At 38.4% G+C, this 26,699-nt stretch overlaps 1 long non-coding RNA gene and 1 pseudogene across 2 annotated transcripts in view; one reads left to right on the top strand and one right to left on the bottom strand.

The window, feature by feature from the left end:
- The window catches only part of LOC141422594 (uncharacterized), a 175,652-nt gene that overhangs the window by 53,170 nt on the left and 95,783 nt on the right, over window positions 1–26,699 (top strand). For both annotated transcript variants that reach the window (XR_012447271.1, XR_012447272.1), the window contains 3 exons: window positions 12,935–13,027; window positions 15,984–16,065; window positions 20,493–20,612. This is a non-coding gene — a long non-coding RNA (uncharacterized lncRNA). The remainder of the gene's footprint in view (window positions 1–12,934; window positions 13,028–15,983; window positions 16,066–20,492; window positions 20,613–26,699) is intronic.
- LOC109678073 (small ribosomal subunit protein eS7-like) lies at window positions 2,607–3,174 on the bottom strand (annotated as a pseudogene).

Here is a 26,699-nt window from a genome sequence, read left to right on the forward strand (position 1 = left end):
TTCTTCATGGCTGCATAAAATTCCATTGTGTATAGATACCACATTTTCTTAATCCATTCGTCAGTGCTGGGGCATCTTGGCTGTTTCCATAACTTGGCTATTGTGAATAGTGCCGCAATAAACATGGATGTGCAGGTGCCTCTGGAGTAACAGTCTTTTGGGTATATCCCCAAGAGTGGTATTGCTGGATCAAATGGTAGATCGATGTCCATCTTTTTAAGTAGCCTCCAAATTTTTTTCCAGAGTGGTTGTACTAGTCTACATTCCCACCAACAGTGTAAGAGGGTTCCTTTTTCCCCGCATCCTCGCCAACACCTGTTGTTGGTGGACACACACACTTTTTAATGTAATCTGGTCTTAATCACTTCACTTGTCAATATATCACACAATCTTTCCATCTTATTAAATATTCCTTGACAGTCTTGTTTTTAGTGGTTACTTTGTATTCTATGCATGATTATATTATATTTTCAGCCATTATTCTGGAAATCAAGGTTGTTTTCAGTTTTATAAACAATTCTGCAATGAACACTTTGCAGCTAAACTTTGGTGCACATTTATGACTATTTTTCTTAGGATAGATTCCTGTGACTGGACATGTTGACACCAAGGGTTTGGAAAATACACTACTCAAGTTCTCCTCCAGAAAAATACCAACTTGCGTTCATACAATATGGTATTTCTGATCTTTTGAGTACTTTTGTGAACTGTTATTTTCATTCCTGTAAGGGAGGGGCCCTCTGTACATTTAGACAATAAAGAGCTAATGAGCCACCATTCTATTAATTTTCATCTTGATTTTATATTTACACCTTGCTCGATTGCACTTTGGTAAAGTTGGTATAAAAAGGAGAGAAATGGTAGGAAAGTACATTGGTGAGGGGTATCCTAAACCAGACTCTGTGGCTATGGTGTTTTCCTTGTCAGACTTATGACAAGGGAAAAGACTGCTCCTTCTTTCTATCCATTTTCTGTAGTAACTAGCATTTGGTGGTACTGGGGGATTGTGTTTGCTAGGCAGGTGCTCTATCCCTTGAGCAACTCTGCCAGCAAGTAACTAGCATTTGGAAGACTAGGTTGTAATGTATGAAAGGAAGCAAACAAGCAGGTGCAGTTGGGTTATTTCAGTGCTCCATGCATCCTTTGCACAAGGGCTGGAGTCCCCTCTGCAAGAATCTGCAAGAGTGGCTCACTGTAGGACGTAAAAATGACTCTGGTCTTCAGAATTCCAAAAAATGTCTTTAAGAACTGATCTCCCAGAGGGATGATCAACTCTTAAGGGACAATTTGAAAAATGAAATCTCAGCTTTTCAGAAAACACCTGGAATTGTCAATTCTGTTTACTTTCTCGTACCATGTATGAACAAAATAGTGAAAAGTGGACTCTCTCAAATATAGGAAAGGAAAAACTATCATATTTATTCAATTTAGAGGAGTTCGTTTGGATAAAAATAGTGTTGTTTCTCAGCTCCAGCCCTTTATTATCCAATCATGTCTGTGTAATGACACTACAGGCCAGACTGCTCTAATTCTATACAATGTACTTATAGAGTCGCATGAAACAGAAATACTGCTTTCATTTCTCCTTGTGAACAACTAAAATCAGTAATTTAGTATGAGAAGTCCTGGGGACTACAGCATTTGAGCTGACTTGCTTCATTGACCATGGGAAGAAAGTTGAGCCCTGATAATAAAAAGATCTTAGCAAACGAATGTAGTTAAAGCAAAATATGTTTCAAAATTCAAACATGAAACTTTACTGGCTATATTCCTTCAAAGTAGTAGACAGACAAGAAAGTGGGCTTAGTCCAAGGCACACGTAAACCAGAGTAGTAATGCATTGGTCTTAGGGACAGGTAGAAGTCAGTTAACCTACAGATTGAGTATAAATGTATAAAAAGTAGATTGAGTCATTTGAAACTGAATTATTCAAAGGAAGGCTTTTGTGTTTTTATCTGAGCTCCACCTTAAGCCTTTTTTTAAGTGCTCACTTAAAGGAAGTCTTCAGAGCAATACTAGTGATAGCAATAATAACGATGATAGAAAGTGTCATAACTTTTTTTAAAAAGTATTATTAAAATAATATAACTATAAAATGATTAAAATATGGCTGTAATGTCAACTCAGCCACAGATATGGAAAGATGTTCTAATTCTATTACAGACTACTAATATGTATTTGTATTTATATATATATACATACATATATACATATATAAATATATTTTTTTCCTTTGTCTGTACTGAGATTTAAACTCAGGGCATTACAATTCCTAGGCAGACACTCTACTGCTTGAGCTATGCCTCCAGTTCTTTCTGCTCTGCTTATTTTGGAGAGAGGTTTTTTTGCCTAGGCTGGCTTGGACCATGACCCACCTATTTTAGGCATCCTGCGATGGCTGGAATGACAGGCACATCACCATGCCCAGCTTTTTTCCTATTGAGATGAAGTCTCTAAAACTTTTCTGGCTCTGGCTGGCCTGAAACCATGTCCTCCCGATCTCAGAGCTCAGCTTTCCATATAGCTTAGGATGATAGGTGTGAACCACCAGTGGCTATTTATTCATACATTTTAAAAATTGTGAATGATACTCTATTTATTTTTAATTACAATGGAAAGTCTGGAAATTCAAAATCAACATCCTTTCCAGTGAACTTCTATATAGACACCAGAAAATGTTTCAACCTGGGTCCCCTGTTGTCCTCCGTGCTGTGTACAAATGGACCTTTTTGTGCTGACTTCCATGGAGTTGCACATGGCTTCCCTTGTCCACAGCTTCACTTGGGAGGACCAAGTCCTCAAGGGTCATATTGTACCATTGTTCAACTGTCAGAGTGCCACTCTTAGATTGCTTATGCTAATTTTTCATCTGACTTTTTTGAGTTGGCTTAAGCTTCCCACTGACCTTTTTCCCCAATTCATACACCACTAGCTGGATTTGGATTTTCTGGAAGAATTTCAGTTTTGGAACTTGGAACAAAGATTAAGATAGCTTTCTGACCACCACCAACTTGTATTCCTTGGTTGATGTGATGGTCACCTCCCTTAGGTAAGCCCTGAGGTTTGAGTTTATCTCAACTTCAGAAGCTCTCATGAGATGCCAGACTGGAATTTGTCTGATTTTTTTGCCCTTGACCAAGCTCTCAAAAACACATCATATTCCCTACATTCCATTTTTAGAAAATGATACTAGAAAAGTCCTGGGCCTTGCATATCATAAGTGTTCAATAAATGCTCGTGAAATAGATGAATAAGCTAATAGAAGTGAGAGGCAGAGAAGGTGTTAACTCAGTGATTTAACGACCTAGATCAAAGTCCTGATTCCTTGAATTAGACTTTTTTCTGAGTTTCTGTTTCTTAAACTCTGCATAAGGACTTTAAACTAGATCGGTTTGAGACCCCAGACAGGAGTTTTTGGGGAAAAAAAATGCCATGTTGGAAGAAATTGGAAAGGGGAAGGACAAGTTAGATATGCTGAAGATCAAGAGGTCCATGGGAATCAAGCCACCAATAGTTATCTCTCATACCCAGCCCAAGCTGCCAAGAAAGCTGTGTGTAGCTTTGCCATTGATCAGCAATTTTCACGTCCATCTCCAGAATACTTTCATCCCATTTCATAAATGGCAAAACTGAGTTTCAGCAAGGTGAATAATTTTCTCATACCCAATGGCTGGGTATGAGTATCGAGGCTCCAATATTCTATGGACTCAGTATAGAAAGCTTTTATAACCCTGTTACCCAGATGGGAGGGAGAGGTAAAGTGGCAGAAAGAAAAGTTTTGTAGAGTTGGGTGGCCCAGGTCTCTTTCCTCAAGAAGGAGGCTATAACCTAAGTCTCATAATTTCCCATCCAGACTTGCACACATGAAACTTTATGGCCTCTTGAAAGGTGAATGAGTAGGTCTGATTCATTGGAAGTCAGAAACAGCTTTTTAAACATTTGGGAATCGAGATAGGTAGTTAGTCTGCCTTATAAAATTTTCTTATGGATGTCACCATTAGAAAAATTTATTTAGTTTCATATCCTGCAAAGCTTATTTAAACTCAGATTCAGTCATTGTTAGTGGAGGGTCTTAGCGTTAATCCTAGATGCATCTTAATTCATGTGATCTGAGAAAGCAGCGATTTGTTTTGCTATCACCAGATTTCATCCATGTAAAATAGGTCACCAAGATGTCACATTTTATGAGGTTATTTATACCACCTCTCTCTTTTGGGCTGCTGTTTTACAAGTTATGTTTCTTCTCTGTATTAATGAGACGAGTTCAGATACTGAATTTTGTTTATTGAAAAAATTGGCACCTATTTATCCTGAGCAAATGAAAACTGCAAAAAAAGTACAATCTCTAAATACTTCAGGTAAATCCTAACTTCATGATATTAATCAAGAAATGCTTAAACTTAAAAAGGTTCTTAATTTCTTAGTTTATTTGTAAATTGATATAATTTATATGTGTAACTTTGAAAATCATCCAACTATACTTTAATAATCTTACAGGTACGTGCATGTCTGTGTATATGAATATACGTGCAAACACATATTCCAGAAGAGCAATCAAATATGATGCCTTTTTAAAAATGCTCTCGTCTAGTAACTACAGTTTGTAGACGTAAGGACAAGATAACTTTCTACATATCAAAGATAGTTAACGAACAGCAACTATATGCCATTAAAACACTAATAACTATACGTTCTTGCTTGTCCTAATTATTTCTAATAATCTCTGTGGGGGCTAATATCTTTAAAAACTATGTATGTGTTAATGATAGAAAGCAGGTTGAAAAGACTGATTTATTACAACCTATCATTAAGGTTAAAAGCATTCCAGCAAGAAGAAGACATCTGCCTTGTATTTTCACATTAAGGACAGGAAGGACAAAAAGAAAGAAAATGGTGTTGCAAGTTGAATTCAAGCTAGGTTTGAAGAAAACAATTTCTGCTTCATGTCAGTAAAAGTTAAAAACTAAACTTTCTCCATGCTTGTGACTGTCATTTATTATGCTACCACCTATGTTAACATTAAAAATTATATGATATGACTATTTAGGGTCATACTTTTTCAGATTTTTTAACACACAGGAAATCAACACATACATCTCCCACTTTTTCTTTCTACAAAAAAATTAAAGACGGCTCCTACCAGAAGGAATTAAGATGGTGAACTGTGCAATTACAGGAAAAAGGTTTTTTCAAATGGACCATTTCTTTCCTTCTCCTTTAAAGGTAGGACTGGCTAAGGTTGGCAGTTATGGGGCTTAGTGAATAGGCACTTGATATCTTGGAAATCAAAGGAAAGGACCACTGCAGAGAGGCTGGACTTAACTGTTGCAGGATTTTTATCTCTCTAAATGAGTGCTACTGACAGGAACCATGCATGCCATTACTACAGCTGGGAAAGAGAGCATGGGTGGTTTTCCAAAGAGCTGTGATCTCCTGTTTATGCATGTCTACCTGGGAGCTCACAGACAAATATGATATATTTATGATATTTAATAAACACTTACAGCCACGTGTGAGCTTGGGGACTGTGGGTTTCTCTGTTTAAAGGATTATATTTGAATATCCAAGGTGGTTTTGCCTTAGAATTAAAATCTAATTGGTGGTGTTTGTCAGTGAACAGACATTCATGAATGTGTAAGGTCCCCCTTTGAAATGACATAAGAAGGATTAAGTAGTTGCTAACCAAGCATGTATTTATCCCAGTTGAAAATAAGGAAATCCTTAAGCAGAGCTGATCACTCATAACAATACATTAAGGATTTCATTTAAGTAAACAGGTGAATTTACTTCATATATGGTGTCAAGGTTCTTGAATGGCAGACATTTTCCCAGGAAAAGCAGATGGCTGTGACATTTTAATTCATGTTCTTGCAAGTGTATCTTCTTCAATCCTTTTATTTTTAACCTGCCTTTATCATTATATGTGAATTTCTTATACAAAGCACATAATGGGGGAGGGGGCTCATGACTTTTTGAAAAATTCATTCTGCTAATCCTTGTTTTGAATGGTGTACATAGACCACTTTTATTTGATGTAATTATTGAAATGTTTAGATTAAAGCCTATATTTTATTTTTTTATTTTCTGTTTTCTTCTTCTTTTCTAATTTATCTGTTTTCCCTTTCCTACCTTTCTTTGGATTATATGAACCTTTTTATAATTCTATTCTTATTTATTGTGGGTTTGGCTATATCTCTGCATAGATGTTTTTGTGGTTGCTCTAGGCATTGTATAATACTTTTCATAATACACTTAGAATCAATATTTTACCATTTCAAGTGAATGTAGGAAATGTACCACCATCCTGGTCCTTTTCTGCTCCCCGTCATGATGTTAGACTTGTTATATATTATATCAACCCACATGGAAAACCATCAAACGATGTTATAATGTTTTCATTTCAGTCCCCTTTTTAAAGAGACTGGTATACTGCATATACCCAAGCATTTGCCATTTTCCTTGCATTCCCTTTGTTGTAGGTGTTCCACATTTCCTTCTGAAAAACTTCCTTTGAGCAATGAATTATCTTAGCTTTCCTTCACCTAAGAATGTGTATACTATCTTCATTCCTAAAGGATGTTTTTCTCTAACTATAGAATTCAGTGTTGACAATGTTTTTCTTTCACACTTGAAAACTACTATGCTACTTCCCATTGTCTCCAAGGTTTCCAATAAGTGACCTGCAGTCATTAAAATCCTTGTTCTCCCACAGATAATATGTCTGCTTTCAAGCTTTTTTTCCTTTGGCTTTAGTTTTCTGCAGTTTGATTGTAGTGTGTCTAGGAATGAATTTCTTTGAATTTATCCTATGTAAGGGTCACTGAGCTTCCTAACTCTTAAGGTTTATGTCTTTCACCAAACTTGGGGAGTTTGCAGCCATTGTTTCCTCAGTTTTTTCAAAGCAACCTATTCTTTCTTCTCTTCTGAGTTTTAGTTATAGTGTCCTCAATAATCAAGGCTTTAAAAAGTGGTGTTCACACACATTAAGTTCTAAATCTCTTAATGTTAAGGAATGACATGGTAAGTCACGAACCAGGAAGCAACTTTGACAAATCAATACAGCATCATATAACAAGGTAGACATGACAGTATACACTTATTCATTTACCTGTGTCAGATACACATGCAACTCTAAAAAATTTGCTCATTCTGATTCTTGTGGTTTGTCTACATGGTGATGGACCACAACATAATACGCAATGTGGGTATTTTTAGCTTACATGCACTCCTTCTATGTGTATGTATGTGTACATACAACCCAGTCTTATTGAAAAAATTATCTGTTTGGAATTAAATTTTCCTAAAACAGTGGTTATTAAGCTTGAAGCTGCTCACCATCAGCGTTTCTGATTCAGGAATTCTGGGGGAGGGTCTAAGAACTTGAGAATGACTATCATAAGGGAATGAACAGAGTACCACAGAATTTTATGTGATTCCTCAAAAGACATGTATGGAAAATAAAATTGATTTTCATGACTTTCTATTAACTTTATGAGATTTACAAAGAACAAATATATTTTGGCCTTGAGTTGTTTTCTTATCACAATTAGTTTAAATTTTAAGTTTTGATGAAAATAAATATTTTCAGTTAGTTCAACGTCTGTTTTATATGTGTCTATGCACAAAACACATGTAATATATTCGTACTAAAATAATAATTCAGTCAATCAACAAATCAATTGTTTTCTTCAGTTTCAAAAACTTTTGAAAATCTTAATTTTTTAATTGCTTCTCACATATTCAGATTTAACTTACTTTTTTTTTTTTTTTTTAGACAGAGTTTTGCTGTGTAGCCGAGGTTGGTCTCAAACTTGAGATCCTCTTGCTTCAGCGTCCCAGGTTGTAAGATTACAGATGTGCCAGTACACCCAGCTAGGTTTAATTTACTTTTAATCCACAGCAGAGATGGGTAAACTATAGCTTATGGGCCAAATCTGTTTTGTGGCCTTTTTTTTTTTTTTTGGCCAATAAGCTAAGAATGGTTTTTATATTTTTAAAATGCAAAGAAGAAAATGAAATGACAAAATAGAAATTTTCTGTGGCCCATGAAAGCATAGACTATTTATAATTTGACCATTTACAGAGAAAGTTTACTGAGCCATGTCTAGAGCACTGTCTGGTTATATGAAGGTAAGGCATCAAAAGATGGGAGAGGAGCAGGGATTCCAACATCGCTTTTGCCGTCAGATTTCCCTTGTCCAAGTCTTGACTACCAATTCCTTTGTGTAACTTTAGACAAATTAACATCATCTTTCTGTGACTTCATATCCTCATCTACAAAATGCAATGACAAAGTCTGTAACTCAGGGATATTGCATGATTTAATTACCTAATACATGTAAAGTCCTTAGCGTGACTTCTGGCTCAAAGTGGACATAAAGGAGACCTGAGTTTCTATTGCCAACTTGATAGAATACTGTGTAAACATTAAAAGTAACATTACAGTAAGCATTCATAAAACCATCTATGTTTCTGTTTGATATTAAGTAAATGAAGCAAAGCGCAAAACGGACTGCACATTTTGTGGAATAAAACCTACGCATTAGAGACGAAACACAGGAGGGAAACCTGCAATTTATTAGGAGTGTTTGTATTTGTTTGAAGAGACCATGGATGACTTCCTTCTTCCATCTCTCTACATGCACTATGACTTCCAGCTTAATGGCTGTACCACAGAAGTAACTTGTGCCTTTCCCAAGGTGCTTATCTCTAAGATAGGATAACAAGGTGAGCTAAGGTTGCAGCAGTCACCATAATTCTGCCAGTATTTATTTTGGTCTCTGGAAGTCAGGCCCTTCACATTCTTTGTACATAGTTGTATTTAATTAGGACTCGAGCTAGTCATAAAATGTGCATTAATTGTCTGTTATTTCATAAATGATGGCCAGAATAACAGCCCTTGATAGGAACAGTTTGGGGTGAGGACCATTTGGTCTGTTCATCTTCCAAGGCTCCCTGCCCCAAGCAAGAGCCTTGCATTCGCTATCTCCTTTTATCCTGGAGAATTGCTAATCCTGCAGTACCATATTAAGTACCAATTAAGCAGAGATTTGTCATTCCTGCTCGAGAACATTGAGCTGGGCTATGGCTGCATATTTCACAGACTTCTGACAGAAATTATTTTAATTAGACTGCTGCTAGCAGCATTTAAAATAGTCTGTATGGCCAGAGAGAGAGAGAATGGCTCCTCAGTCAGATAATTTACTTATTTTTCTTTTTCACTCACCATAAATCTTAGGATTGTGGTTATTAAGCCTTTGGAGGGGGAAGGGGATAGTTAGGGAAAGAAATCAGCTAAACTCTATCTTTCTTTAAATACCAGAAAAGAAAAATCTCCCACAGCTTTACAGAAAAAAAAAAAACACTTTTAAAGAAAAATGTGTTCAAGCAAAATCTGACATCAACAGGACATTTTTATGTCATGAATATCTAACATGTTTAAACAATAAAGAGACTCCATACTCCTTTTCTGTACAATGAAGATGGGTCCTTTCCTTTTCATTTGTGTGTGCTCCCCCCAAATTGAAGTCATTATTTGGCAATTCTTAGATTAATCTGACACTGAAGAGTCAACTAAATAAACAACTAAACTGAACTCTCTATTAAGTAGAGCTTGAATAACCAAAACACAAGTTTTGCGATTTTATGAGGATACATTTTATTTTCTAAATTCATATACTCAGATGAGAAATTGGATGAGTAAAAGGTTTTGTTCCTTTCTTAAATTTTTTAATAAAGATTTATCCTCCTATATCCCCCAAATTTTTGATCAATATTCATTTAATTGGAATGTTATCTAGAGTTTATTTCTAAACATTTTGATTTATTGAATTGGATCAAATTTATTTAAGTATACATTTTGAAAACACGCGATAACATTTTGTCACCAAAATGCATATTTTTCCTTTGAATTCCTCACTCATACATGTGATCCAATTTTCCTTTAGGAAGCAGCCACACCCTGTCATTTTATACTTAATGGAAATAGTAAGGTTTTTGGCTTTCTTGAGAGGTTTCCCCCTTGAAAGTCAACAAATTTCTAAAATACAAGATGAATCCAAAGACTGTAGGTAGGTACCACAAGAACAAGTTAAATGGTCCTCTCTTGTTGTTGAAAATGAAAAAAATTAGTGTCCCCTGATTAAGTGGGAGCACTGGGAGCATGGAACTTCTTTGGATGTAACACTAGGAATACTTATCTGTCTGTGGACATCACATACCGGCTTTCAATCTTCACACTACACTATTTTCATCAAAAAATTTTTTTAAAGCTGACATGTGAAGACGTGATTACATTTTTTAGTATAAAGCTTTAAAAGTGGTAGTCTGTGTAACCCTGCTGGAAAAGTTATGTTTAAAAAACTGTGAGATTAGAACTGCTACTGAATAACCCAAAGGTGACCACAGCAAATGAATGGAATGAGTTAGGGCAGAAGAGTTGGTGGCCACCCCCAAACCACCACTGGGAGACGCTTACACCCACCATGACCATGCGATGGGTCCCTGTGCTGTGTCTGCTCCTGTTGGCACTGAGAAGATGAACACGTGGCCAGGGAATGACAGCTATAGAAATGAGACTCGGGCTCTTCCTTCGATTATTGGCTGGGAATTATCAGTAGTTGATATAGTAGGGAAGTCATAGCCTTTCTCTGATTTTGTAACTCTTCAGAGCCAAATTATTTATTTGTTTGTTTTTGTTTATTGGCAGTACTGGAGTTTGAACTCAAGGCCTTGTGCTTGTCAGGCGGGTGATCTATCACTAGAGCTATGCTCCCGGTCCTCAGAGCCAAATTCTTAAAGGCTAAATGTCTCTCAAATATGAAAGAATTTTATTATTCTATTTATAGTTCTTATAACAATTTTAATATCTCAAATAGCAAATTTGTATTAGTTAATATACAAATTCCAAATGAGTGCTCATAAATTCATTTGTTATAAACCCCCAGTGAGAGATGGGTATAAACTTGCAATCCTAAAATGAATTTTTGCTGTGCTTTAAAACCAGCCATTGATCTAGTCAGCAAATATTCACTGAGAAAACAGCACACATTCAATTAAACATTCAAGTAATCGTACTGTATCACTCATACTGTTGACACTAGTTCAGTAGCTAGAAAACAACTACCTATTACAAGTCAGTCTGGTAGAAATTTCATCAAGAAAGAGTAGCCCAGAGAGCCATATTTAAGGATTCTTACTATTTAATGCTGGGGGGATGAGGTGTTGACCTCCAAGAGAATGGCAGTACATAGAGGCATAGTATAAAGGTCCCACTGCCATTGCCACAAAGCTATGGTGGTGGTTTTGCCGTCTACTTTTTGCTATATAGTTCCAACTCAATCAGATACTTACTGGACATCTACCAAATCTTCATTAAGCATCTTCTGTGTAGAAGGCATGGTACTGTTTCCAAGTTACCAAACTGTAACAACAGGAAAGAGCTGTTACTGACACATTGCTACAAACAGACATTGGTGGCCCTGTTAAGTCTGGGCTAATGCATTCCAATTTCCTGGGTAGCCATACCTACTTGACCATGCCTGGATTATTTGGTGTTTGGGGTTGGTGAGTGCTGTGTGAATAAATGCATTGTCTATTATATGCAGGTTTTACCCTGTGTGGAGTAAAGAAATGGAGACATTTTCCATGAAAGGGGTTATTCACTGGCTAATGGTCCAATGAGGTTTGGGGAATGTCTGCTATCTGACTCTCTTTTCTGGTGAAAAGTCAAGAAAATGCACAAGGGAAGATTACACAGTAGGAGTTAATACTCTGACTTCAGCACCCTCCCACTCCAAAATAAGCAAGACAACTCATCGGATTCCCAGCGTGGTGCTGGCTGCTCCATTGAGTGGTTCTGACCCATTTCTTGGTGTTAGAGGTTGATTGTGTTGGGTGCCCCAGCGTTTCTAGGGTTCTTGCCCCTCAACTTAAAAGCATTCTGTCTTGAAGTTAGCACAACTTAACTGTGGGGCCTGTGGCCAATGCTGAAGCTGGGGAGAGAGGGATGGGCGTCAGGGGGAGGTGGCCAGGAGGAAATAAGAGCAAATTCCTCCCAAATGACCTGACAGGAAATGACAGAGTAGCAGCCTCCTACCACCCCACTCGGCCGCTTGTGGAGGGAAAACTCCTTCTTCCTAATCACGGAGCCGTGCCAGAGCGCAGTAGGTGAGGATGATGAAATAATAAAGCATTTCCCGTGTGTGTTTTTCATTAGGCCTGTTTTGTTTCTCTTCCAAGTGCTGGGGAAACAGAACAGAAGCCCCGCTTGAAGCGCACTGTGGTGGCCGCCTCCCCTGGGAACAGCAGCTGCTCTAAGAGGAGGGGCGCCCTGGGTGGAATGGGCTCTAACACCTTCCTAATGGAAATAATGATTTGTAAAGCTCTCTTTATACCCTTTGCTACATAATTAATAGACCAAAGAGCTAAAGATTAAGACTGGTGTTCTTACTCCCAGCATTTTTGAAAATTTGGCAAAACATTAAATGTTCCATTCTGAGAGCCAAACAGGTAGAGGTCTCTGAATAGAGCCAACCCTGACTGATCCGGCTGACCCTTGAATCACTCAACACTTATTGCATAGAAATTAACTGGCTCGATGTCAATTAGTGAGAATTTGTTAGCAGACATATTCAATGGACCTCCTCCCCATCACCCAATTGGGAAGTTATCATGGAAAATATCTCAATATCCTCTATCCAAGCTGACTTAGTATTAGGTACACAAGTGTGTGAACCTCCTTTCCACTGGATGTGTGTATTCAAGGCCAAGGCTGAACATCAGCTTTTACCCATCAGAGAAGATTATTAAGAGGGCTCAGAAGGAGGCAGACTGAAAAATTCTCTCCAGCCCTAAGAAATAACCAATCCAAAATGCCTGTTGTTAAATGGCTCATAAAAGCACTGGGAAATCAATATTTGACTTTCTGTTTCAGGAACAGTGGTTGCTATACGCAGTTTCAAATCCACCTGCTAGCATTGAGCCTGAGACCCAAATAATTCCTGTATTAACTCTGGATGCTTTGAAGGTAAAAATCTCACTTGTTTATCTTTATAAGTAATTGCTCCCCCTACCCCAATATGGGGTAGCCTGTGTAAAATAAACCAAGTGATAAATAAAATAAGGACTCATTTTATTACATATCTGGGAGAAGCACCCGGGTGACCTGAAAATGTAATTAAACCTCTAAATAAGCAGATTACTGGCTGAAAAACAAGATTGATAGATGAAGCCCTTCAGCTACAAGGGATTGCTTAATGGACTGAGCAACAATCTTGGACTCTTTCCACCTTAGAATCACAGGTCCAGAATCAGGCGGGCTTCACGCCACCACTTCCCCTCCTAAGACAAATGAAGCTCCTGGAGACTGCTGTGAGGACAGCCAAGAGGGGAGACCTGAGGCTGCTGTGGGCACACACAGGTGCCACGCTCCTGGTAAAAATAGCCAAGATGCCCTGGACAGTGTTTCTGAGGGCTCCTCTGAACTTCCTACCAAGGAACATGTTTGTCTCAAAAGGATAAAATTATTTCTAGCTTTTTAAAAAGAAGATATTAATTGCATTAGAAAATGAAGGGCTGAAAATGAAAATCTCAGTAGAATAAAATAAGCTAAAATAATGAAAAATTACCTGCTGTAATTGTAATTATACTCTTATCACTTAAAAAAAAAACACCAAATGCTACCTTCCTCATTGTCAAGTATGCCTAACTTTCTGATTCTGAGCTTTTTAACTATCTTTTCTGAAGATGGTTTTGGTGAAGTTTTTTGTACCATAAATCTTGGCCCCAATTCTATAAAACTGATATATTTCAAGCTTAAATATTTGGAGAATTTGGTTTTATCATCTTGTTTAATTTATAAAGTAGAAGTAAATGAGTCATTTCCTGCAGTGATGTGTGACACTTCCAGAAACTGACAATGTCAAAATGTAATGTCTTTTCTCTGATGCTTCTAGGGATTCTATAACTTACGTGATCAATGTAATTTATCATAAAGTAGACATAGCAGCCCTGACTCCGAGCAGACTGTCCAAGTCGAGTTATCTTTGTTTCCTGCTGTGGATCATCTAAGCCTCTTTGCTTCATCACTAAAGACCAGTGCTTAGGCCAATTTACTCACATTATGGTCCACAGCTACTATCAACCTTGAGAAGATAACCAAAAGGAGTGCCTCAATGAAACCTAATTTTCCAACCTTGCTGTCCTCAAACTATGAAAGGTAGAATTTTGTCCTCTTCTTGTATCTGGAAAAGAGCAAGGGTATAGTTCTAATTCCTATATAACCCATGACAGAACAGGTCATGACCACTTGCAGGGTTTAGCTAGATAATCAACAGCAGTTAAATTCTTGGCTATGATAACAGAAAATGGAAAAAATATAGATGAAAGGTACCCAGGCCACTCTACTGTCATGTAGTCAACCTTGAATAGAACAAAGATGACATTGATACTAAAGTCAGTTTATCCTCTGTTAATCATCAGTACGATTAGTATTTCCTAAAGCACCCCAATCTATCTTTTGATTGGAGGAACTCATTTAGCTCCCTAAGTCCCCATTTTATGGTTTAACTTGGTTCTGTGCCCTTTATCTTATTCAATTGTGAATTATGGGAGGATGGCTTGGTTTTGGAGTCAATTTAAGAACTATCAGTTTCCAGACTGAATATGAGAATTTGTGGTTTTAACTTCAATAACTATTCTGGATCATCTATAGAGAGTTCCCTTCTCCCTGATATTTGTTTTGATGTGACATACAGCAGGGATGGGTGGTGAAGTTATCCACCTTAAAAAAAAATGACCTGAAGAAACCAGGAACTCAACAAAGAAAGGGTCTTTGATTTCCTATGAAATAGTTCAAGGCCAGTCTCTCCATTTCTTAGCCAGCTGATTGCCAGAACCTACAATTAGTCTGTGCACTTGTTCTTTTGACCCTTCACTTTTTCTTCAAGGACTGTATGGCACATAGAACCTTTCACAGGCTTGCAATCTCTGAATTCCTCTTTGATTACCAACCAGAGAAAACTCTAGTTTTTCGAGGGTTCTTGTGGTTTGGTTAGGAACACTCACCTCCCTCCTGTCTTGTAACAATCTAATCACAGGAGTGATTTTCACTCCATTAGCAGTCAAAAAATAGAGCTCTTGAAAAGACAAGACAGTCTGAATGCTTCAGGAATTTTTTGCAATATTACTCAGTTATTACAAAATGCATATAAGAAATAGGCCAGAGGCAAATGAAATTTGAGGAAAAACAATGGTTCCCTATATATTAGTTTCCTTCATTTTAGTTCCTAAAGCTTAGCAAATAATGAGCTAGTAATATTGTGAGCATATGACCAACTTGACATATTGCCACCTATGACATGCTAGCCTCTCAAATGGGTGTTCTTTTGTGTAGCAGTCCAGATCTTCAGTTGCCCTTATGGCGTAAGGCATATATGTTGACTTCCTTTGGGGATGGTAAAGTACAGTGGTCCAGCACATGGACTCTGGAGCCAGACTGCTTGGACCTGAATCTCAGCTATATTAGGGTGCTATTTGTGTAATGGAGACTCCCAGGCCTCAGGGAGGGGACAAAGCGCCCACTAGCACTGGAAACAAAGGGGAAATCGCTGTGGGCTCTTCAGGAATTCTGTGTAATATTCTTGCAACACACGTGTAAGTCTGAAACAATTCATAAATTTAAAGTTTAAAAATGGCTTAGTTTGCAATGAATGTGTTTTATGATACGTTCTAGTTCTAGCAAGTGATATGAGGCATTCACATTCTAAAATCTAAAGACCCTTCTAGTATATCCTTGGACAATTAGATAGTCTTTCTGTGCCTCAGTTTTGCTATCTATAAAAGAAGATAATTATAATATTCCTTTGTGGAGGGTTGTGAGGTTTAGGAGTTGATAAAGATCACAAGCACAGCTTGGTGCTTTGTGCATAGGAAGTGGGTTTATGTAGGCACTAGCTAGTATATCTACTCTCTCCCTTTGCTAGGCGCTGCTCTCTGAAGTGGAAGGAGTTCAGGAGAGGTCCTCTCCAGCAGCAATGCTTGTGATAGCTGACTGCAAAGTACAAAGTAAGTAAGACATCGATGCTCCTCTGTAGCCGAATTCCCTTCCCACAGTCCTTTGCACTTAGTAGCTACTCAGTTCAGCTTCAAAAAAGTTCTCAGTCTTTTCCTATCCGCCCAAGATCCTCTTGCCTTCTTCCCTGCCTCAGATCTTCTGGTTTTTCTCCAGGCAGCTTTATGTTTATGGCTCAGAAGTCTTTCTGTTTCTCCAAGTCCACTTCCTCCTCCTCCTCATCCCATCCCACCCAGTACTCCTGACACAAAAGAATCCTGGGGAGGCAGGAGAGGGAGAAAGGCTGTGAATAATTATACATGTAACATTTTTATCTCTGTCACAGTAAATAACTTTCTAAAATAACATGAATATGACCCTATGAATCTTTCTAATCTGAAGGCAATACGTAGAGTCTAGTCATTGGCATTGACAATTTTAAATTGCAGTGACAAATTTATTTTTTTAAATATACTATTTGCTGTCGAGCTCACTGGCAGCATGATAGAATCATTACTTTATTATTATTTGTTGTTTTTAAATTACCACAGCAATCTACATTAAGAAATCTACCGAAGCCTATATTTCTCCTTTTACTGAACCATCAGAATGGATTGAAATTAATTTCAAATCATTTTGTACAAAGAACATTCAGTGTTTCCTTGTTATTCACTACTTGGTTGACAAAGACAAATTCTATTTTGAAATATTATGTGACATTACCTGATACTGTTTTCCTATAAAGAAAAAAAGTATACCTATTCTTCTGTTTAATGAGCTAAGATAACTGAAGGCTATGGCACTCAATACATCTTGTGGCTTTTATGATATTGTCCAGTTTTGCAAGACTCATAATTTACAACCCAAATGGAGAAGGCAGAGGTGGGCTTGAATGGAAATTGCTAACTTATTGGATAGCGCTGTTGAGTGTGAAGGCCTGATGATAGCTAGGATGAGAGGCGTTAAGCTCTTTCCAAAGAGAAGTATGTACCAAAGTGTGCAGCAAAGACACATTGGCTCCATCTCCATCACTACTGAAGTAAAAAAGTGTATAAAGCCCCCTTAGGCTGCCAAAGTTGGCATTTGCCACCTTCTCCTTACTGCCTTCTTCTTTTTTTTCATACCCATCCTTCTCGAAGTGGCAGCCCAGATTCCTACCCCCAATCCCTTCCCTGGCCCTTCAGTACTCGTAATGGCTGTGATAGTTAGCTGCCCGCTAAGAATGCTTGCCCCCTTTCCATTGCCCTGGGAAATGGCTGCCTGGGAAACCACATTTCCCAGACCCACTGTGTCTAGGTGAAGCCATGGATGAGTTCTTACCAGTGGCCTATGAGCAGTGAGGTGTCCATTCTTAGCCAAGATGTTTAAGAAGGCTTCTTTATACCCTCTCTCTCACTTATGCCCCTGTAACGGAAAACCCTTAAGGACACTAGGGCCACAAGGTGGAAGAATTTTGGGCCTCTCTATTTCTGCATGCAGAAAAGCTGCATGGACTTTCTTGTACTATTACATGATTAAAAAATAAACATCTTTTATGCTGGACTACTAAAATTTTATATTGACAGAGAAGCAAGCCTTACGCTAGCCAAGATAATAAAGTCTGGTCCTATTAATTCTCAGTGGGTTAAACACTAATGTCCAGGGACAAGTAGGGGGATTATGACTGGTCTTCCTGCCAGGGGGACTTGTGTTCTGTGAGGAACTGCCCTCCCTTTTCCCCATATCCTGCATGGCTGTACATGCTGAGCACATGGGAGCGGACTCTGCTGCCTATCAGCATGAAAAAGAGAAGCAGTGCTGGTCAGAATCTGAGTTCCTGGTCTGCATTCCAGTAACTTAATGCTTACCTGGTCCTGAGTAGTTACTTAGATTCCTGAACCCTAGTTTTCTCATCAGGAAAATGGGTGCCGTGAGTATATTGTCACATTCAAGGTCTTGGGACCTGGCAGCTCCCAGTTTGTGATCTACTAGATCTTGACAAAATGCTTATTCTTTTCAAACTTTGATTTTCTCACCTAAAAACATAGAATTTTTGGCTCATTCATTCATTCATTTATTAAAAGTATTTACTGAGCCCCTACTCTATTCCAGACACAATGAGAACACAAGGCTATAGCTGTGAACAAGACAAAGTTTGTGACCTTCTATTTTAGTGGACATGGGTGGTAAAAAGCAATAAATAAGTCTGTACTTAGTTAATGTGGTGAGAAGAAATGAGCTGATGTCTGTAAATTGCTTATACAGAGCCTGGTATATGGACAACACCAAGAGGTGGGAGCTATTACTTTTTTTTCTTCATTTTTGCCAGTACTGGGGTTTGAACTCAGGGCCTCATGCTTGCTAGGCAGGTACTCTACCACTTGAGCCATTCCACCAGCCTTGGGAGCTATTATTAACTGCAAGTGTAAAAATGTTTAGTAATTATAACCAATAGCATCCAATAAGGCTATTGTGAGGACTAGAGGAAGTATACATTGATGAGCTATTTATTATTATCCAGTTGCTTGGTGACTGGTTCAAGCAAGAACAAAGAATGTGGTAAGTTCTTCCTTGCCATATCAGTGATGTTGGGACATTATTGGCTGACATAAACTGTTGTATCTTGAGAACAGAGAAACCATAGACATAATCTTTCCTCTACTCCATGTCAGTTTTGGTCATTTTGCTGAAAAGCCTTGGAGAAGGTGTGCCTTCCTGCGAGGAGAAATAATTTAACTTTGGCTAAATTGAATAAGAAAAATGGCCTTGGCTTTCGGTCATTGATACAAAGAGGAAGATGAGTCTCTGGACCCTAAATAGAAGATATGACTTGACTTTCTTTGGTGTGGAATAACTGTATATGGCCCTTGAGTAACAACTTGAGCTTATGTGTGCACACAGGAAGGGGACAATGAGAGCAGGCAGGTAAATGTGTGTAAGGCACACTCTTTTAAAAATTCTTACTGTGTGATTTTCCTATAAACAAGTATGCAGAGCTCAACGTTTGCCAATAGTTTGGATTGGATAAGTGGGGTGACCATAAATCACCCAGTGTGGGACCTTCTAAGAGTGAAAGGGGACAGTATTAATAATTATGCCAGAACAGCAGGAGTAAATTGAGACTGTCCTGGGTAGCAAAACAGGAAACACATCTCCCCGGGCATGCATCCTCTGGAATATGACTTTTGTTGATTTCTCAGACTCACATTTCTTTTGGAGAAGCATAGGACTGTGTTTATAAAAATGTCTCAGAAATAACAATATGCTAGTATATCTTTGTCATGGTGACACCAATACAGTAAATATTTTGGGACCTTCTTCTTCATGTGAAAGAACTTATGTGAGACCTTACAAAGGTTATCCAAGACATGACCCCAGGCCTCAAAGAATTTGTAATGTAGCAAAAATAAGAAGCCATGTAAAGTCAACCTCGAAGCAGAACGTGTTGATGCTGTGAGAGAGAGTTAAGGGCAGGGATTCTTCCAAGTGGGAATCAGAGAAGATCACATGGAGGAAATGCTCTTGAGTTGGCCTCAGCTTTGTTTGAGACAAAGCTGGTGCAGAGTAAAGAGGATGGTTCAGTAGCAGGAAAATGTGAACAAAGGTTCATTCACCAACAAACCTGTTTGGGATTAAGAAATGATGAGCTAGTGAGTATTCTTTTTTTTTTTTTAATTTTATTCTTTTTACTGTTGTGCCAGGTGGGGGTACGTTGTGGCATTTACAAAAGTCCTTACAATATATTGAAACATATCATTCTTGAAATCACCCCCCCATCATTCTCCTTCACCCCTCTCCCCATTCCTGGAACAGTTTCAACAGTTCTCATTTTTCCATTTACATACATGTGTACACAGGATTTGCACTGCATTTACCCTCCTACACCATTCCCCACCTCCTCCCCCCTTCCACCTCCCACCAGTACCAACCCCCCCCCACAGGATCTGTTCTGCCCTCCTGTTCTCCAATTTTGTAAAAGAAAATGACATTTTTGTTTCTTTTAGATAGATACACAGACTCCTTTTTAGTTTTAGTTTTGCTATTTTTTTTTACTGTTTAGAAATGTTCAATTTTGTAGCATTGAATCTCTAACTTTCTAAATGACTTTTCTCAACTCCTTTAAAACTAAAAAATTAGTTTCCTTCCACCAGTCTGATAATCTCTTCATTGTCTATTGAGGTTACATAAAAATTGTTCCAATTTATGCCCTGCTTTTCATTATTTCTAAATATGTAATTTTAAAGCTGTTCACTGATCGCAAATGACTTCAGATTGACCAGCATGTTTTTATACAGTTCCGACTTTCCTGGTCTCCTCAAATTTGATCGCCTGTGAAGACTTTATTCCAAAGCTCCTAAGGGCATTAATAATCTATAAATGCTACATTTTTGGAAAAAATAGAAGCATATGAATAGCTCTGATTTTTCTTCCTAGTCTCATTCATTCTTTTTTTTCTTTCTAGTGGAGCAAGGAGAAGAATTGTGTAGGAGTCAGGAGAGTGGCTTCGGATTACAATCTAAGAGAAAAGCAGAAGACTGCTGGGAAGCATACCTGGTCAGGGGCTACCTGGAACAAGAAGAAGGTGAGAGTGTTACCTGAGGATAAATGTCAGAAAAGTATCGGAGGTTCATCACTGGCCACATACTATGGCTATTGACCTGAGTTCTTAATGCAAAGATGCAAAAATAAGGATAATGTAAATCTGTCTTATCATGTGAAGTCTTACACAGTAAGGTATGTACAGGATTTAACAGCAGATGAAAGTGTTTGAAGATTAAACTAAAGGTCGAGATTGGTTTTGGGCTAAATGGTGGAAAGTTTTGAATGCTACAACTTTGAATGTGAAGGGATTGGTATCTCTTGTCCCTTTGATCCCAGAGGAGAGGTGAGGACATTTCTGCAACAGTCAGGGCGAGTCCCTCTGCCCAATCCTACTATGCCCAAGTAGCAAGTAGACCTGTTTTCAGGAGTGTAGCCATCTTAGTGGGATGAAGCACTAACTTTAAATTCCCAGATATGCCATTAAAAGCATATGCCTTTTTTCTGTGAATAAGAAGGCCTTTACATAGGGATGCAAACATGGTGAGTAGGGAAAAACATATGAAGGCTTTTTGCACTTGATTGTCTGAAGACCCAGTGGGAAATGGGGGAAATTGTAAGAAGGAAGTTACTAGCTACAGTTTACCATTCTCACCACTCCAAAGCAAGGGCTAGCACAGAATGCTGGCAGTGCAGAGGTAAGGTCAGAGTGTTCCCAATATGGGCGTCTGGAAACTAAGTTGTAAGAGAAAAAGAACTTTCACTAGTAGGCCTCAAAGAAGGATGGAAACAGTAAGGAGGCAGCCCTGTTTTGTTGCTTGGGGCCATTTCCAGAGTGGTAGCTATGGACACCTCTTCTGAGGCAGGCTGTGCACATTCCTAACTCTTAACAAGAAGGTCCAAGTGTTTTAGACTAGTTCTCCTGGAAACAGACTCAGACACTGATTTGTGTTAGGAAGTTTATTGAGGTGTGTTCATGAGTGAACAGATGGAAAAGAGTGTTGTGGTAGTCTAAGATGAAAGGCAGCAGCAGGATTGGGCAGAGAGAGAAGATGAGCTATGATGTCACAACAGAGGCCTTACTGGATCCCACAGGGAGCTGTGAATTTCAGTGGCCTTTCAAAATTGTGCCACACTGAGTAAAGGGGACAAAGCCTTTGGATCCCCATTCCTTATACCCACGGAAGAATTATGCATGCAGAATGCCCTGCAGACAAAGCATGGTCTTGGACGAAGTGGCTCAGTTTAACTGAGGATAACGGTAAGAGAGAGCCTTAGCTAAGAACTGGCAGTTCCAACCCCTCCAGAACCTGTGGGAGTGATGACTGCAATCCTACAAAGGTAATCTTACAAAGTACATAGTGAGCTGCTATGCCATATGCTACACCAGTGATTCCCAAGTTTAGCATTGTGCAGTAGAATCACCTGGAAGGCTTGTTAAAATGGTGACTTCTGGGCTCCATCCCTACCCAAGAATTTGTAATTCTAACCATTAGTTCCCTAACTTGACTTATCAAAGATTTAATTCTAAGATTCTGATTTACCAGGTCTTGATGAGAATCAAGGAAGCTTTATTTTCACCAAACATCCTAGGAGTTCTGACACTGGCAGGCCATGGACCAGGCTTTGCAAAACACTGAGTTAGATGATATTTACATTCTTTATTTCTCTTTGACATGAATCTGAACTAAGCCCAAAGAATACAGTATAGTAGAAGTGTGTATTTACATCACCCATATGTGAGTATATAAGTAATTGACTTGTGTAATTAGAAGCTTAGAGAAAAATTCATTAGTAAAAAAGATAAAATTCCTGTATAAAGAGAAAATTTATGGTGATTTTTCTTCTCCTTACTCATTTCTTTCAAGATGAGATTTAATTTTCCATGACAATCATTTTATCAAATGACACACTCACAAACACATAATTTTCCTTGGAAAAAATTCAATATATTGTTCACCTCCAGGGCCTTTTCTTTGCAGTGAAATGATTTGTATAATTTCACACCTTAGCAGCATTCTTTGAATTCTTATTGATAATTGTGCATGATTTGTTAGAAGGACAAACACACATCAATAGGAGCATTGAACACTACAAATTATAAACACAAATAAAATGAAGCAAGTATCTGTTTCTGCTAGCTTGTGTGGCAAACACGTTTTATATAATTTGACCTTGAAAATGAAACTAGGTTTTAATCAATTATTCAGTCACTTTGAGACAGATTTGAATACTTGAAATTTTAATATCTCCAATTAAATAAAAACATTCTAAATGACCACTGCATCTTGTTTTCTAATTTTCAAAGCATATGATTGCTACAGTGGGAGGTTATTGATGCCTATTTGTTAATTCGCAAACTCACTCATTTTCCCCTGACAACCAACAACCTCTTGGTTTGTAACAAAGTTTTAATGAACAAATTCAGGAGTATCATGGTATTCTAAGATGAAAGGTTTACAAAATACACCACACGACAGCTACTAGTAGGTAATGCATATTATCATGTATAATTAAAACTACATTACCCTTGTCAAAATGAGTGAAAAAATGAGTTTTATGGTGCATTATTCTTGTGTTTTATCATGTTTGTTTCTCATCTGCCTACTGGGTGTTTCACGTGGCCTCCTATTGAGTTTCTGCATAGTCAGATAGCATTATTAGAGAGCATCATGAAAGAAGATGATGAATTTATCCCCGGTCTATGCACCAAGGACCCACTGTGAAAACCCTACAATCTGATATGGGTCTCCCCATTGTCATTAGTAAGCAAAGTTCTGCTTCCCTTATTGTTTTAGAAAAGTGTTCTAATTCCTAGTCTTTACTTTTGCCTTCAGTTTCTTATACACATATGCCTCCCTAGTTCATGAAAAATAAATGGAGACAAAGAATATAGTGAATATTTTTTCTTTTCTATATCATGCTGCCTATTTATTCAACCAACCCTTCAATACATGAATGCCTACCAAGTGCCAAATGGGCAGGCCACAGGGAGAGAAGACTAAAATCAGTAAGGTAGTTCCTGCTCTCCAGGAACTCACATTCTGATTGCAGAGATCAATGCATAAAGAAATTAATTGAGGTGGAACATGGAAAATACAGTGAAGGACACATCTAACCTTATGCAAGACACACACATGAGGCACACATATGGCAGTACTAAAAGACCATGTGAGATAACCATCCGTGAGGTTCCAAGACATAATGGTCATTGAGTTGGGACATCAAACACAAGAAGAGGATAAAGAGAAAAGAGTACATTCCAAGGGGAGGGAACCTAAAAGAGCAGGACTTACAGGTTAGGGTGAGGAAGGCTGAGTGGCTAAGTGTAAAGCTTCAATCAGTTTCTGTTCTTCATAGCCAAAAATGCACCATCCAAATTACTTCCTAATCTAACATTAGTGAATCTGAGATAAGGACATGACACACACTTGTAGCTAGTCCAGGGCCTGTTACATCCAATCCAGGATGGCAAAGTGGTTGTTAAGCCATTTTAAAAATCCCCAGTCCTCCTATGTAGTTTCTCTACCTGCTGCTGATGTGTCAACATTTCTACTTTGACAGTCATACCTATGAATAAGAAATTTCTACAGGGCCACTATCAAAGCAGTCTTGCATCATCCGACTTATCACGTATTCATCTACTAGAAAACACATCCCAATAGGGAAGGTTTTGAGGATGGAGAAAGGAAATACATGGATGGAAAACTCAGCAGACCAGAGTGAGGTGATTTCCTGAGTGCTGAGATCCACTGGTGGTAGTCATGGGGTCCAAATGATGTCAAACATGAGAGAAGGATACTCCAAATGGGGGAATAAAAAGAGGAATCCATCAGTGAAATCACCCAGTGCAGAATTCACCATGTTCAACCTTGGGCCAGGTTAGGGCCTATAAAAACGTCCTGTGAGAGTGTGGCTCGCAGCCTCATCTTCTTCATGGGGAACTGTTCTCCTTTTCAAACAGAGACCACCTCTAGAAAGTCTGGCTGAACAGGCTCTGGGCAAAAGTTTGGGAATACCATATGCTTTAGGTTGGAGTCTCAAGCTTTTTTCTGTCACTTATCGATTAAGGGCTTTAGCTAAGTGACTCAATTTCCTGAGATTCAGTTCCATTGCTTACAAGATGGCTATGAGTAGAAATTAAACAATACACCATATGGAAAGATGTTTAGTAAATGTTCACATTGAAAGAAAAAGCATATCTAGAATGATCTGTTACAGTTAAGATCTGAAATGTTTTCCAAAGGCCATCTGCTAAAGCCTTTGTGGTCAACCTGTGGTGCCATTGAGATAGGGTGGAACATTTTGGAGATAGGACCTAGTGGAAGGAGCTTAGGTTATTGGTGGAGGGTTCTCTTGAAGGAGATATTGGAATCCTGGCACCTTCCTGTCCCTCTCTTTTCTGTTTTCTGACTGCCATGAGTTGAGTAGCTTACTCTGACACATGTTCCCACCCAATATACTGTGCTGCCACAGGCCCAAAGCCACAAAGCCAACAGACTATGTACTGAAACCTATGAAGCTATGACTCAAAATAAACCTTTTCTGGTTTTAATTTATTTATCTCAAGTATTTTTTCACAGCAGCAGAAGTTAAATGATGCTATTAAAGTGAAAGAAAACTAAGAAATAGTTCATGTAGCATAGATTTTTTAGATTTTTTGTTTTGCTCCTAAAATGTAGTTTCAAGAATTCGTCTGAGAACAGGCATGATTTTTCAGAAAGGTTTTTGACCTCCTGTAATATCATTTTAATGTTCCTGCCTGATAGCATTTTGCTAAGCAAGTTTACTCTGGCTGGAACCCAGAGCCTGTCTTAGAATTCTCCTTCTTCTGTGCTCTCTGTGCAGCAGCTTCTTTATGTTTCAAAACAAACTCAAGTCTGCTGCCCTACTTATGACTTCTCCATGGTAAATAAGTAACAAAAGAGCCAACTAAGCATTTGTACCTCATATCTATTCAATAAAAATAATAAACAATATTTATTATTTGAAATAATAAAGTATTTCAAATCAATCTGGGAAATAGGCACACACCTCCTCATTCAAACTTATTAAAAATGTATGCCAACAGAAATGGGACACTCCTATAATCCTAGCACTGAGGCTGAGACAGGAGGATTACTAGTTCTAAGTCAGCCTGGGCTACGCAGCAAGACCCTATCTCAAAGCAAACAAACAAACAAAAATATGTGTTCATAGAATGGAAAAGCGTGCTGACTCTGTTCATTTTACCCATTAATTTCATTTCACAAGGAAGCAAGAGGACTGCTCAGAAACATGTGTGAGCACATCTGAATGGCATAGACACATCTTCATGTTAACATGGTGTTGTGTGCAGTAGATAACCTTAAAATCATGTTCAACAAGATAGACACCTGGAAACAAGGTTTATTACATAGAACTACCAGGCCCAATCTTTTGCTTATAATTTTATATACTTTTTGAGTGATAAAGGAAGAGTTCTTTGACAAAAATGGGAAACATTGATTTGGAAAGTGTGATTGCACCGTAATACTTTTGCAGCAAAATGCTGGTCAGCCCCGTGGTGCTCTCCTGTTTGTACTGAGAGAGCCCCACACAGAGCCCTGTGCATGCACCAAGAGGCCTCCTTGACATTGCTTTGCTTGGAAACGCCAGAGGCAAGGAAGGTAACTGGATGCGTGATGCCTGCCATTGGCCTTTCCATCCTCTAGAATGCCTGAAGCTATTTCCTAGGGTTCATGACTACAGAGGTGGGGGTCAGCCTGGGCAGTGCTCCATGTGTCCTTTTTAGAACAGAGAGAAGCCCTGGGTAATGCAGAACGATGATTCTGGGTCTTTGTTGAGCTAGAGAAGGTCTGAAAGTCTAGTAGAAGAAGCTGGGGCTCCCTTTGCAAATGGCAGAGTGAAAACTCTCACTCAGTCACTAACTCTGCTAACGCACTGATCATGAGCAAATCATTCAGTCCTGCTGACCCTTAGTTTCTTCCCTAGTGACACAGATATCTAGAAACAGAGATTATGAAATAAAACTACCAGCCCAAATTAAGAGACTTAATTTGGCTTATTTTCTCCTCAATTTTAAAATCATTAGATTTATTCATAGTCAAGGAGAGTTGCTAAGTCAGTTCTTTCCACAAAACAGGTGACA

The sequence above is a fragment of the Castor canadensis genome, chromosome 4 (genome assembly GCF_047511655.1).
Source record: "Castor canadensis chromosome 4, mCasCan1.hap1v2, whole genome shotgun sequence".
In the NCBI taxonomy this organism is placed as follows: Eukaryota; Metazoa; Chordata; class Mammalia; order Rodentia; family Castoridae; genus Castor; species Castor canadensis.